Below are 16,089 nucleotides of genomic sequence, written 5' to 3'. Positions count from 1 at the left end.
TGCTTAAATTTGTGGGTTTGTATGAGCTTCCCAGGTGGCACTAGTGGTAAAGGATCCACCTGCCAATGCAGGAGACACAACAGTTGCAGGTTCCATTCCCGGGTTGGGAATATCCCTTGGAGGAGGACATGGCACCTGCTCCAGTATTCTTGCCTGGAGAATCCCATGGACAGAAGAGCCTGGAGGGCTACACTCCATAGGGTCGCAAAAGAGTTGGACAAGACTGAGTGCATGCACGCAAGCGCACACACACACAATTAATACCCTTATTAATGCACTTAATTTCCTCTCTGAGATAATTTTACTGAGGATAATTTCAATGTTTGGAAAAATATGGATTATATAGTTTCGAGAGCTGCATTCTTTCCTTGTTGATTTTGAGACTGAAGGGTTTTCCCCCTCTTTGTTCCTCTTCAAGGAGAGTACACTATATGAGATATGACTCAGATAGATTTGGATCTAATTAGGCTCTTCCACTAAACGTATGAGCCCAGGCAAAGTGATGAGCTTTTCTCCACTTCTGGCAAAGTAAGGATTACAAATCCCTATACTCTGATTATTACAAATATTAGAATTAACGTCTGTTAATGCCTAGTGTAATGCCTGTCTTACAGCTAGTATTAAAACAATTGATGGCAGAGTTTGTACCTTCCTGTGGGAGAATTAAACTTTTCTCCCCATTATCCTTGGGTTTAGCTATATGACTTGCTTTGGTTAATGAAATATAAGTGGAAAAGATGTGTCACTTAGAAGTTGAAACTTGGCCTCTCTTCTTTCTGACATGATGACTGACACTATTCTAATTAGAAATTGCTGCGTAACTCTGAGTCCTGAAATGAAGATGACATGGAGCAAAGCCAGAGATGCTTGACAATGGAACAAATGACAAACCTTTGATGCTGTAAGACGTGAGGATGTGGGGGCCATCACTACAGCATTCCAAGCTTTTATGACAAATGCATGTGTCTCAACAAGAGAATATGGGAAATCTTATAAAAGTTTTCTAACTCCCCACCAAGAACCAGGATATCTAGCACTTTCCTTGTCCCTCCTCCTATGGATAACTATTTTACAATAAAAACAATGTAGGCTCTGCCCTGTAAGAGGCTGTATGATTTACAGAGACTGAAGTATTTTCTGATAGTAGAAGAAAAGTTAAAAATTTTCAAAAAATGAAGATGAGATCTGATTTCCGTGATGTCCTTTGGAAGTTCATATGTAATAAATAGGTCTTTACAGAAATTCAAATTATACTATCTTCTTAGACTATGTAACTTCAGGGAGTACAAATGAAACCTTGGATAAGACCATCATACTTTACAGTGTGGCAAAGTCACTGTTTGGGGAATAACACAAAAGACTTGGAATTCTTAACAGGGCTGTGGAGTAACAGAACTTGATAGAAAATTGACATCTCTCTAGAATAATTCTATATCTCTTACTCAAATGGCAAGAAGCCCAGGATTTATATATATATATATATATATATATATTTTTTTTTTTATTATTATTATTACTAATTATTTCTATCAGGAGTTATACTGAAGAGAAATAGCTTAAATTCTACTTAAGAGCAGGCAAAATGAAAAAAAGTGTCACTTACTGAGCATTTTGTTGATAACTATACATTCCTCATTATTTTTATTGTCATTAATTTTTGGAGGGTTGGGGGGAGCTACCAATGTAAACCTGGCAATTTGCTACTCCACAGTCCTCTTAACTCAGAGTCTGCAGATGGAAAAAAAAAAAGTGTTTTCATGTTGATTTTTCTGTACTAATAGTGAAACATAGAAGATAAATTCCCTGAACTCCTGTGGGCAATGCATGCCACAGGCTATGTCCTTATTTTGTGGGACATTCTTTGGAAAACCAAAGGGTTGCTTCAGGACTCCAGTGCTGTGGAAGTCATTCACAGCCCTCTTTCTCCCTCAGTTGCTAAGATTCCTTAAAAACAGAGCATTTTTCAAATGACATCATCTATAATATTCATACCTTTATGCAAAAGCTGGCCTGGATCAGCTAAGGGTAAAGGAAAGGACAGGGCAAGAAAAGTGGCAGAGCCTGTGTGTAAGGAGGAAACAAGCATATTTTTTTTAAAAGCTCTGCTCTACGCTGCCTTGCTTAGGTTTTTCAGAGCTTTCCTTTCACACTCTATCGTTACATAAATTATTAGGGGCTTAGCTGACACCATGCCAACCTCTTCTCTCACAAATATTAGAGAAAGGCACACTGTGAAGAATACATACTTCTCTATGTTTATTTTAAAGATGCTTTATAATTTGCCAAATGCTAACACTTCAGATTGCACTTTAACCCAAATTAACATGGAGTTGCATTCATAAGTTGCAGCCTAAGGTTGATGTTTACTCTCACCTTGCAGCTGGAAGGAAGCTTGGAGAAGACGTGACAGAAGTGACTTGGAACTCAAGCCACTGCACCCACCACATGGGGAATGGCCCTAGCTACGTGTACAACCAACTGAGAGCTTGATGAGTTTCAATACTCTGTTAACTGACATTTCCTAACAAATACAAGTTATGGGTTAAAATGATGATCAGAAAAAAAAAACATGATTTAATAAATTTTCCAACAATCAAGAAACAGACCACATATTGAATACTAACCACCCTTGGCATATTTTTCAGAGACATTTTGGGTGATAAAAAATAAGTTTCGGGGCTTGCAAAACTGTACCCCAGTATATTTTGTGAAATGCGAATTCTATATTGCAGCTACACAGATGAAAGCTCTGTGAAATGCTGATATTACAGCTAAGGAACTATTAATCTCCATTTCACCGGTGATTTCTGATGTTGACATGTAAAAATTACATGCATATTTTTACCCAGTTTTAGAAGATTAGGAATCTAGATGATGTAGCCATGTTATTTAATTTTTAATTTCTATAAACTCAATTTAAAATGCATAAACCATTTTATCATGAAGAACATATTTCTCGTCGATGCTATGCTTTTAAATTCTTATTCCTGCAGCATCTTCTCATAGATTAGTTCTCTAGAGGGGAGAAATATATATAAAATCTACTTTCTTTTCATATGAGGACCCAGAATCCTGCCTTCTACGTTAATGGAGCATAGTTCAAATCTGGTATTAACAAATAATAAACATCTCCAACCCAAAAGCAAAAGGAAAGGTTCACCTCAGGTGTTTCTATCTTCACTTGAGAACCAAGAACATTCTATATTTCATGGAGGTAAAATGAGAGGAAAGGTTCAAAATTATCTGTCATTTATCTAAATTTCTTATAACATTGTGAAAGTAGAGATTATTAGCCCTATTTTTAAAAGTTTCTGAAACACAGGGATGAGTTTGCATAGCCTATGTGTAAGAACCCAGAAAACTTGAAGAGTCAAACTTGAGTCGTCAGCCTCTTGCACTTTAATACTCTTGTGTTTTCCACTAGACTCTAGGACCAAGTTCTTCCCTCTTTCTGAAGGAGCTATGCCCTTAGAGTACAGGGTGATGTTTCATTCTCTGTGTTCCTATTGCCACTTCCCTTGTCTCCTTCAACAGAGCCAGGCAGGACTCTTCACCAGGCACTGCTCTAGGGGCTCAGGGTTCAACAACAGCAGCCTGAACACAGCCCCTGACCCCCAGGGGATGTACTAACAGTGATTCTCGCCAGCAGTTTCTCACTTGAATAATATGTGCTGAATACATTTTTAAAAATCAATGTGTATTTTTAAAAGTTCAGTGCTACAGCTCTGATCTACAGCTCTGATCTATGGTCGGAATATAATGTATTAGAGTCCTATTATTTATTTTGACTGTATCCCTAGAGCCAATTATTCTTTAGCTTGTCTATTCAGGTTCCTTTTCTTTTGCAAACAACTATCTTTAAACTTTCTGCAGCTCCCTAGGGCAGCTGCATTGCCGAGCTATTTTTCAGGATTGTACCTGATACCACCAACTTAGTGTCAGAAGCAAATGTAATGAGCACATATTATAGTCTCTTCTCTAGGTCTTGATGAAAATATTAAATCTAGGGGCCAAGAATTATTCTCACTGAATACCACTGAATTTTCTCACATTCTGAATTAAAAAAAACAGCCACTCTCTAGGTAGAACGTTCCAGTTCAACAATATATCAACTAATCCATGTATCTCGGGGACCACAATTCCACAGCTTACTGAAGCATGCCATGGGGCAAAACCAGTAGCCTTGCTGTTAAGGAAGGTGAGCTTTAATAAGGCTTTCCTTGACACTCCAAACTTGCTCATTCATGACAGTAAGAGGCTGTGCTATTTGAAAAATCATTAAGTTAGTTCTCATCAGGACCTCTCAAAACATTAGTAAATCCATGTTGTGATTAATATCTTATGAGTGCACTGTGTATAGAAGTTCAGTAAATCCCACTGGGACTCATTGTCCAGGCACCAAGGCAATCTGAAGTATCTCCCAAGTGTCACAATAACCACAGTATTTTTTTGTCCAAAGAATACAAGCCTGCAGGTGTATTACTACATAATTTATTATAATCTCCATTCACATTTTATTTCCTTATTTTTCCATATTTGAAATGTTGTTATAAACAAACTCATTAAACAACACCTGTCTTCAGTGTCACTAATCTTTTACTATCAGTTTATCGACACATCCTCCTAGCATTCAAATATCCCATTTTAATGTAAGTTGATGCAGCCACAATGGAAAACAATATGGAGGTTCCTCAGAAAACTAAAAATAGAATTACCATATGATCTAGCAACCCCACTCCTGGGCACAGATCCAGACAAGATTGTAATTCAAAAAGGTATATGCACCCCTATGTTCATAGTAGCACTGTTCCCAACAGCCAAGACATGGAGGCAATCTAAATGTCCATCAACAGATGAATTGATGGAGAAGATATGGTGAAGTATATACAATGGAACACTACTCAGCCATAAAAAGGATGCAACTACATCACTCACAGCAACATGAATGCAACTAGAGATTATCATACTAAGTAAGTCAGAAAGACAAATTCCATATAATATCACTTATATGGAATCTAAAATATGACACAGATGAACCTATCACCAAAACAGAAACAGACTCACAAACCTAGAAAACAGACTTGTAGTTGCCAAGGGGAAGGAGATGGAGTGTGACATTGGGGTTAGCAGATGTAAGCTGCTATATATAGAAAAGATAAACAACAAGGTGCTACTATATATAGTACAGGGAACTATGTTCAGTGTACTATGATAAAATAGTGAAAAAGAATATAAAAAGAATGTGTGTATATATATATAATTGAATCACCTTGCTGTACAGCAGAAATTAACATTGTAAATCAATTATACATCAATAAAAATGTATTAAAAATACAAAAAATATCCCACTCTTATCTCTTAGAAAAAATTTTGCATTTTCCTCTTTGTAAGTGACATTTGGTTTACTTTTTTTTTTTTCTTTTACTATTTTTATTTGATGTGTCTTTTTGTAAATTCCATAATCTGGTTAACTTTCCATTTATGAAGCATTTCAAATCAGCATCAGAAGACTTAGGGCCCCAGGTCTGTCTCACTGTTATTTACTTATTGAGTCCCTTGTTATTTCTTAGGCAGTCTTTGTCTCAATAGAGATTCCATGACCTCTTTCTACTTAGGACTTGAACCTTCAGAAGTCTCAAAGGTGGTTCTCCTGTTGACATATCCCAGTCTGACACATGTTACTTTTGCTTCATCATCCCAACTAAGACCTAAGTAACTACTTCCTGCTTTCTGCTCCATTAATAAAATAGGATGCAATAGTTTAATTGTATGAAATAATAAAATAGTTTCTCTAAAACCTAAAAGTACAATTTTCCCCAGTGTCTTCTACAATTGTAGTACCACAAAAATCTCTATTATGTAGAAAAAACAATGATCTGTAAAGCAGTAAAATTCTCCTCAATAGAAAGAAAACTAACAAAGCAAACCAAAACAAAACGACATCAAAGAGTTTGCAATAAAAGTATGTTTCAAAGTCATTGAAGGAGTGAAGATAGAAAGATCAGCTGGCTCCTCAAGTTGCTACCACTCAGATTCCAATTGCACAGTTATTTTGCCCATTTAAATACCGTGTGTTCAGTCGCCTCAGTAATGCCCCACTCTTTGTGACCCTATGTACTGTAGCCTGCCAGGCTCCTCTTGTCCATGGAATTATCTGGACAAGAATACTTGAGTGGGTTGCCCTGCCCTCCTCCAAGGGGTCTTCCTGACCCAGTGATCAAACCCGCATCTCCTGTATTGCAGAGGCGGTTTCTTTACTGCTGAGCCACTGGGGAAGCTGCCTAAAACCCTGAAGCGGGGAATGACCTTGATTTTAGTCATCTCTCGTTCCCTTTTAAAGAATAGGAATGTCCAGGAGAAAGCAGGACAGTGAATGCAATAATAAAAAGCAATATCTCTTTCAGCACAGGTTTCTGATCTTTCTAGGTTGATCAATCTAGGATTTATCAGTTCAATCATAATCCTTACATATTTCTGAAGGAGAGCTTTTCATTAGTATGTTCAGCAGAATTGATCTAGATGACAATATCCTATAGGAAAAAAAAAAATTGGATTTTAGAGTTAGGTAAGTGTCTACTTACCCTGCTCAGTTTTCTAATTTTAAAGTGAAATTTTTATTAATTACAAATACATAGTGACTACAATATGCCAGTCACCTTGTTAAGTGCAGTAGATGATCTTTTAGGTGCAATGGATAAACTTTAAGGCTGCTTGCCATTTCCCTTTAGAGGCTGTTGAACCAGACCTCATGATTAAAAAGGAACAGAGATGTGGAAAAGCCCATTTCCATAAGGCTCAGGTTGGCCAGAGCCATTCACTCTTACCAACACCTGCTCTTTACATTATCTAGTCAATTTCATCCTGCCACCACCAAAATAGAACAAAAGATGAAGCAAAATATAAAATACCTGAAGGTAAGGCTGATATGAGACACCATAGTAAATCATGACAATAAATCAGAAATAATTTGCTGAGTATTGGCCGTGTGTTTAATTCTGTGTAAAGGCAAATGCGTCTGGCATAGTTCTTGTCCTCAATAACAATATTCCACTATTCACATGGAATCAGTAATGCAAGTTAAAGGGAAAAAAGGATTGATTATAAGTAGTGTGGCTAAGGGGGGCTTCCCAGGTGAAGCTAGTGGTAAAGAACCTGCCTGGCAATGCAGGAGACCTGAGTCTGATCCCTGAGTTGGGATGATCCCCTGGAGAAGGAAATGACAACCCACTCCAGTATTATAGCCTGGAGAATCCCATGGACAGAGGAGCTTGGAGGCCTACAGTCCATGGGGTCACAAAGAGTTGGACACGACTGAAGGAACTTAGCAGCAGCAGCAGCAGCATGGCTAAGACTCTAAAACCGTAAGATTTAAGAACAGAGGACCACATGAACCAGAGTTGATTCATAATGGAAGACTATTTGTACAAATTCTCAAGCATAAGATTAGTCTATAAAACATACACACATGCATATATCTACATGTACATATACACGCATATGTGTATTTATGTAACCTAAATATGGTCATCATATAAAATGATAAAATATAAAAATAAAAATATTAAATAGGGCAGTGAGTAAAATGATTCAGAGTGAAAGATAGTTTCATACACATTCGTAGAAAACAATATTGAAATAAATGTTTAAATAACATAGAGAAAACATTTACAAAATAAGAAAAAATATTTTTAAATAAATATTGTTAATAATATAGAAAATAAAATAAATTCAGAAAAGCTGAACTGTATAAAAAGCCAGTTATCTGAAACTATCAATAACAAACAAAACACAAATACCTAATATTAGGAATAAGAAAGCATACACAAAGAGAACTTGGACATAGACTTAAAAATTTTTATAATAATATACAAATTTAAATAGTTAAATTTGAAAATGTAGATGAAATGATTCGTTTTTTAGGACAAAAATGACTCAAAACTTTAGGAAACCTAAACAGGCTAAGAATCACAGAAGAGATTTTAAAGTAGTCACACAATCACATCCTCCTGGATCCTAAACACCTGTGTAAAATATTTTTAAGAGGAAAACAAAATCAAATTTTCAAAACTCAACTATTTTTTAGGTTTCCTATTCATTTAATCCTACCAACTACTAATTCTGACACTAAAAATAAAAATAAACCCAAATAAAAAAAAGATAGTTAAAACAACAAATAAGTAGAAAACCAAGTATTTTTCCTATAGATAAAAATTCTATGTAAAATGGAAAAAAAATCTTAGTGGGGTTATGAAATAACCTTCCTTAACTTGATAAAAAGGTAATTAAAGAACCTCATCAAAACATCATACCTTACAATAATGATTCACCAGAAGCAGTCAGTTCCACTAAAATATGACAATACTTGCTTACATCAAACCAGGCAAATAAAAAACTTAGAACTAATAAAGCTGAATAAGGTAGTAAGGTACAAAAGAATCATTCAAAAAGTTATAATTTTGTGCACCTCAGCAATAATCAGAGAATGTATAAAATCAGAGAATATATAAAAAAGTCCAGCTTGCAAAATAACAAAATCTATGAAGCATGTAAGATAAGCTTATTTAAAATAAAGACCCATATGTAGAAATCTATAAGACATAAATGAAGAGCATTAAAGAAGACCTAAGTAAGTAGAAATACATGAGCTATTTCTATTGTGGAGATTCAATATTATAGAGATATTACCTCCAACCTAGTAATTTATAAAATTTTTCACAAACCTGACAAAATCCCATGGGATCTGTATCATTGCATAAGGCATGTCAATTTAAAAATAGGACTTATAGAATAAAGTGAAAAGCAAGAGAAATTTAATAATAACTGGCAGACACCTATACTTCCAGCTATCAAAATAATATTTTCAGCAGTGAGATACTGGTACAAACACAGCAAACTTGATCACTGGAACAGATTTAAAAGTTCTGAAATAGAACAATAAGTATTTGAAAATCAAAATTGTTGTAGAAAGTATAAACTTCTCAATGTATATCACTGGATAACTGGTTATTCAAATTAAATTTTAAAATATTAGATCCTGTAGAGAGTTGAAGAGATTTGGGGGGAGGTCAAAGAAAGATAAGACTAAGAAGTGGTGCTGTGCTGTGCTCAGCTGCTCAGTCGTGGCCAACTCTTTGTGACCCCATGGACTGTAGCCCACCAGGCTCCTCTGTCCCTGGAGTTCTCCAGGCAAGACTACTGGAGTTGGTTGCCATGCCCTCCTCCAGGGGATCTTCCCAACCCAGGGATCAAAACCCCAGGTCTCCAGCATTGCGGGTGGATTCTTTACCATCTGAGCGACCAGAGAAACCTGTAGAAGCATGCAATATTACTTGGGTCAGTGCTTTGACTAGATTTGCAGGAGGGAGTGCCCCTACCAGCATGAGATTTTCCTGAGGTAGTGGTGGAAAGTCACAGCTCAAGAAGGCAGGAGGGCAGGGGAACTTTCTGGAAGGAGAAGTGGGAGAGTGGTTTGCCTACATAATATTGCTGAGCAGCACTGGGGATCTCACTAACCTGAAGGGCAGCATGGTTGCACGTCCTGTAGCTCTGCAGTTTGTCTTATTTATGTCTCACAGAGGTGGGTGCAGTTTTGTGGGGTGTGCAAAGCAAACCACCACTAAATGGCTAAAATATGCTCACTGGGGTTAGGTTTGAAACAGCTGGATGTGTAAAAATTTGGTAATAGATTTTGAGCTGATGAGTCTCAGCTACTGGAGTGAAAATATCTTAGGGCCAATCTAAAAAGAAACGATACAAATGAACTTAAAAAACAGAAACAGACTTCAAAAATGAACTTATCATTTGTAGGGGATAAGGGTGGGGATAAAGGATAGTTAGGGAGTTTGGGATGGACATGACACACTGCTATATTTATAATGGATAACCAACAAGGACCTACTGTATAATAGCACATGAAATTCTGCTCCATATTGTGTGGCAGAGTTTATGGGAGAATGGATACATGTATATATATGGTTGAGTCTCTTTGATGTTCACATGAAACTATCACAACATTGTTAGTCAGCTATACCCCAATGCAAAATAGAGTTTAAAAAACTCTCAGTGCCAATGTGTAAGAGCCATCTCTACCATACTTTTTTCACATACCTCTTAGAATTGATTTACATGAAAAATAATGTTAGAAATATAGGAGAATAAATTTATAATATTGAGGTAGATAAAGCCTAAACCTAGAAGACTTATATTTTCAAAAACTAAAGTTGACTTAATAAAGTTGAATTTTATGTATAATATGTTTAAAGTCCTATATGAGGATAGATAATAATAGCTGATATTTATATAGCATTTATCCTTTATTGTGCCCATCTCTGCATGAAATAGGTGGGAACAATACAGGATAAATTCCAGTTGAGCTATTTCAAATCATAAAAGATGATGCTATTAAAGTGCTGCACTCACTATGCCACCAATTTGGAAAACTCAGCAACGGCCACAGGACTAGAAAAGGTCAATTTTCATTCCAGTCCCAAAGAAAGGCAATGCCAAAGAACGTTCCAACTACCACACACTTGCACTCATCTCACATGCTAGCAAAGTAATGCTCAAAATCCTCCAAGCCAGGCTTCAACAGGACATGAGCCATGAACCTCCAGATGTTCAAGCTGGATTTCGAAAAGGCAGAGGAACCAGAGATCAAATTGCAAACATCTGTTGGATCGTCAAAAAAGCAAAAGAGTTCCAGAAAAGCATCTACTTCTGCTTTATTGACTATGCCAAATCCTTTGATTTTGGATCACAACAAACTGTGGAAAATTCTTAAAGAGATGGGAATACCAGATCACTTTATCTGCCTCCTGAGCAATCTGTATGCAGGTAAAGAAGCAACAGTTAGAACCAGACATGGAACAACAGACAGGTTCCAAATTGGGAAAGGAGTATGTCAAGGCTGTATATTGTCACCTACTTATGCAACTTATATGCAGAGTTGCTGCTGCTGCTGCTGCTAAGTCGCTTCAGTCATGTTCGACTCTGTGTGACCCCATAGAAGGCAGCCCACCAGGCTCCGCCATCCCTGGGATTCTATAGGCAAGAATACTGGAGTAGGTTGCCATTTCCTTCTCCAGTGCATGAATGGGAAAAGTGAAAGTGAAGTCGCTCAGTCGTGTCTGACTCTTAGCGACCCTATGGACTGTAGCCTACCAGGGTCCTCCATCCATGGGATTTTCCAGGCAAGAGTACTGGAGTGGGGTGCCATTGCCTTCTCCGATATGCAGAGTACATCATGCAAAATGCCGGGCTGGATGAAGCACAAGCTGGAATCAAGATTGCTGGGAAAAATATCAATACCTCAAATACGCAGATGACACCACCTTTATGGCAGAAAGCAAGGAAGAACTAAACAGCTTATTGATGAGAGTGAAAAAGTTGGCTTAAAACTCAACATTCAAAAAATGAAGATCATGGCATCGGGTTCCATCACTTCATGGCAAACAGATGGGAAACGATGGAAACAGTGAGAGACTTTTTTTTGGGGGGGGGGCTCCAAAATCACTGCAGATGGTGACTGCAGCCATGAAATTAAAGGATGCTTGCTCCTTGGAAAGAAAGTTATGACCAACCTAGACAGCATATTAAAAAGCAGAGACATTATTTTACTGACAAAGGTCCGTTTAGTCAAAGCTATGGTTTTTCCAATAGTTATGTATGGATGTGAGAGTTGGACCACAAAGAAAGCTGAGCACCAAAGAATTGATGCTTTTGTACTGTGGTGTTGGAGAAGACTTGAGAGTCCCTTGGACTACAAGGAGATCACACCAGTCAATGCTAATGAAAATCAGTCCTCAATATTCACTGAAAGGACTGACTTTGAAGCTGAAACTCCAATACTTGGGCCACCTGATGCGAAGAACTGACTTCTTGGAAAATACTCTGATGCTGGGAAAGATTGAAGGCAGAAGAAGGGGATGACAGAGGATGAGATGGTGGATGGCATCACCGACTTGATGGACATGAGTGTGAGCAAGCTCCAGGTGTTGGTGATGGACAAGAAAGCATGGTGTGCTGCAGTCCATGGGGTTGTAAAGAGTTGGACACAACTGAATGACTGAACTGAACTGATATAGCATTTATAATATTGCTTCTGTATAGTGAGTCATTTAATTTTCACTCCAACTTGTGAGCTAGCTGTTGTTATTCCTATTTCACAGTTAATCACATAATTGTATAACGCAATAACATTAAATTGATATGCATGACTGCCAAGTAAAGTTGTATAGTTTGTATACTGCACAGCTTCACTGGCATGAATTTTTGGGGGCGAGTGGCATTCTCACAGACTTGGATGTGAGTCACACCCTCCAGGGTGGTACTGCACATCAGCTGTATAACTGAACTTGGTAGCTTTCCAGAGTTCCTAAATTCACTGAGGTCCTGCCACCTTCACCCTACAGTCCCTAAAGAACTGTGTCCCCACACCTACATCATGAACAGGTGCTTAGCGTTCAAGATTCAATTCAAAGGCACTTTCTCTAAAAGGTCTTTCCTGGCATTTAGAACAAGGTGATTCTGACCTCTGTCTTCTCTGTCCTCCCATCATTTCTTCGACATACAACTCTTACCATAATGATAATTTTTAATTCTTCATCTTGATTATCTATTTACCCTCTTGGCTCCCCTACTAAATTGTAAGCTGCTTGAGATCAGGAATTCTTAATTATCTTTTTATAAATGGTTCCTGGTACTGGATCGGGTATATGGTAAGTATTTAATAAATCTGTTGAATATGCAACAAGGTCCAGAGATACTCTACTGGATGGCAAACCACAAGATACCATTTTCTTTGCTCCTACTTGGAGGTATTATCAAACATTTCCTTGAGGGCATATAGTTGTCTTATCACACATTAATTAGCAAAGAGGAAGTTCTCAGCTATGAAATCTTTACAGTTAGGAAAACACCCCTATCAGCACTTACTATTAAACATTATAAATAAATACTGCAACATTATGTTTTGTGGCAGTGAAAATAAAAGTGTTAGCAAGTAAAATAATTACCACTGTTTTTTTTTTTAAATTATTCAATGCTAATATGTACTCCATTTAAACCCTTCAAATACTCCTCCCTGGGTAACATCCAAAATTCTTAATATGGCCCAGACTACTATTTATAACCTGGTCCTTTTCTCTCTCTCTAAGTTTCTCTCCTCCTATCCCCTCCACTCTCATGATTGCCACACTGTACATGTGACACACAGTCAGACACTTTGCAACTTGAAATTGCAACTTAAAATTGCCCTGATCCAATCTCAACTCCTTAAATCATCTCTCAACTTCATGCTCTGTCATATCCTGTCACCGCAGCCAGGAATATCCTTCCTACTCTTGTAAAACTTCATGCTGTTATTCATTATTAGTTTCAGCTTAAATGCCACATCAAATCCTCTGTGAAACCTCCTCCCACAAAACCAGTGGAATCATGGACACCTTGCCTGCAATTTTTCTGGTTCTGGGAAATAAAACTCCATGGTATTTACCACAGTATTTGTAATTGTCTATTTGTCACATTTCTCGTCTATCTTCTACCTCTTTGAAAGCAAGAATTGAAACTTGCTTATCTGTGAATCCCCACTATCCAAGATAAGTACTGATGGCAGTCTCATAATAGCTACTTAATCAGTGAGTGGTGAAGGAACAAAAGGGAGAATCTGGTTTAGGTCTATCCCCAGTTCCTAGTTTTGTGAAAGTCCCTGGTTTTTCCCCCCTTGGAAAAAGCTCACTGTTGCCTTCCTCTGCTGGGCCAGATGGGGATTTGATTTTTACCTTATTGTTTTTTTTTGTTTTTTTTTATCTCTGACATAGGAAGGAAACTCACAGAAAGAATTCCAGGAAAATTAACTTCTATTTTCTCCACACCTGTGTATCACACAGCTGACCATCTCAGAGCAGCTTCCTGGAAACTCAGCAGCAGAAATGAGCTGTGATTATTTATCTTTTTTTTTTCCTTTCCTGTATTAGTTCTGATGATTTTGATTATTATGAAGAATCTTCTAGATGGTATAACATTGGAATGGCCCGATGTGTGTCTCCTACTCTTGTTTACAGTGAATCTCAATGTTGTGGCTGGGAGTTGCAGGCAGAGACTTAGAAGTATGCTTTGGGCTTGGATTAGGACACACACTTAATAATTTCACAACTCAAAAGCAACCTCCAAGATAAAAGCTGAATTTATAAATTGAAAGATGCTCTGAACACAGGAGATAAGAAATAATTAATGTATGTTAGATAGTTTCAGTGTTTTATCTCTCTTATCCCCCAAGATCAAAGGAAATAGAAGGATTCATCTCAAGAACCATCAGCAGAACTATGAATTTGGCTCGTATTTGTCTTTTGTATAATTCTAGCTCTACCTAAATTTATTGACTGAAAAATAAAGGAAAATAGAAAGGACTTTTTTTTTCCTTTTTAAGAACTCTACTTCACTTAGGACAGAACTTCTCAATATTGTCAACCAAGCTCTCATTCTAAATATTAGCCCCAAACGTTACTTTCTTCCCATATGTCATTTCCTATCAGCTATGCCATTTTTAAGCAACTTTTTAAAGAAAAATTAGAAGTTTTATATTTATATTAAAAATTGTGAAGATGTACGAAGAGAGCCAATAGACATGCATTCAATTTACCCTATTACTTTAGCACATATTACTTTAGCACATTTGTTACAACACTTAACTAACATTCATGCTTTAGTCAAATTTTCTTACTTCTCTAAAGCCTTTTTCTTTTTCAGAATCCCTTGCAGAATGCCAATTCATGTCTACTTGTCACGTCCATTTAAGTTCCTCTTGTGACAATTTCTCAGAATTTCCCTATTTTGGATACTTGGAGGAGTACTGATCCAGTTATTTTATACAAAATTTCTCAATCAAGATTTGTTATATATTTGTCTGATAATTAGTCTGGGGTTATATATTTTCATCACATCATATCAAGGTTGCATACTGTCCACATGACTTATCACTGTAGATGTTAACCTAATCACCTGGCTGAGGTAGCATCTGTCAGGGTGCTTCACTGTACAATTATACCCTTCCTCCTTTTTCTATGCTGTGTGCTTTGAAAGGAAGTCACGATGTACAGTCCATACTTAAGGAATAGGGAGTTATGGTCCATCTCTCTGAGGACAGGGTATCTATAAAATGTATTTGGAAATTTTCTGCATGGAGATTTGTCTATTACCTCCATTAATTTATTTACTCATTTATTTACTTCAACATGGAAATTCATATGTTAAGTTCTAATAAAATACCACATGATTTTGCTGCTCAAATTATTCCAGCTTTGGCCCTTGTGAGATAATTCAGTTGGTTTTTGTGCCTCTTTGAAAGCACTGTAGTTTGTTTTAATTCAGCATTTTCTTACTCTCTGTCATGACAAAGTGATCCAGCCTCATTTTGTATATGTTCTGCTCAGCCTTAGTATCAGCTATTTCTCCAAGGAGCCCTGGTTCCTTTTATTGAAGAATGGTATTAATAATCAAATTCTAGGCAATAAGTGTACTCATTGCTACTGGGGTGCTGCTATATCTCAGCCCAGTCAGTTGACACAGCAACTAAATATGTCTAAATACTAGTCCAAATATATATACACACCCATATCTATAGATATGTCTATATTTAGTTACCTGTACCTATATTAGGGTAAATATGAGTTCATACCAGTGTATCTGACTGTAATCCTTTACCACATGGATTTTTCTAGCCTCCTCTGTTCATGTAATTGCTCAATTCCAGTGTGTGTGTGTGTGTGTGTGTGTGTGTGTGTGTACACACACACACATACATGTTGCTAACCCATATCCCATATTTTTCAAACTACATTTCATTTCTAATTTTGGATTTTTTTGGACTTTTTGAAAGAAATTGTGTAAGAAAAAGAGGGAGCTAATGTTAAGACGAGTTAAATGAAGCAAACCCAAAGTATTTGAATGTGGTAAAGAAGCCCTATATTAAGGCAGTTGCAGAATCAGGAAACTTGATTAAAAAATAGGGAAGAAGGTATGTGAATTACTGTTATTTTAAGGTAAGTTTTAACAGTAAAATAAAACCAATAAAGCACAATCATATAGGAAGCA

At 36.9% G+C, this 16,089-nt stretch overlaps 1 long non-coding RNA gene across 2 annotated transcripts in view; it reads right to left on the bottom strand.

The window, feature by feature from the left end:
- The window catches only part of LOC145528964 (uncharacterized), a 174,294-nt gene that overhangs the window by 28,048 nt on the left and 130,157 nt on the right, over window positions 1-16,089 (bottom strand). Inside the window, exon 1 of one of the 2 annotated variants that reach the window (XR_014070826.1) lies at window positions 6,469-6,530. The exons of the other annotated variant lie outside the window; for it this stretch is intronic. This is a non-coding gene — a long non-coding RNA (uncharacterized LOC145528964). Of the gene's footprint in view, window positions 1-6,468; window positions 6,531-16,089 lie in introns of those variants that run through there. 2 annotated transcript variants of the gene reach the window in all.

Source organism: Giraffa tippelskirchi, chromosome 1, assembly GCF_054371585.1.
Source record: "Giraffa tippelskirchi isolate mGirTip1 chromosome 1, T2T-mGirTip1v1.2.pri, whole genome shotgun sequence".
Taxonomy (NCBI): domain Eukaryota; kingdom Metazoa; phylum Chordata; class Mammalia; order Artiodactyla; family Giraffidae; genus Giraffa; species Giraffa tippelskirchi.
This window is presented reverse-complemented; position numbering and strand designations above follow the sequence as displayed.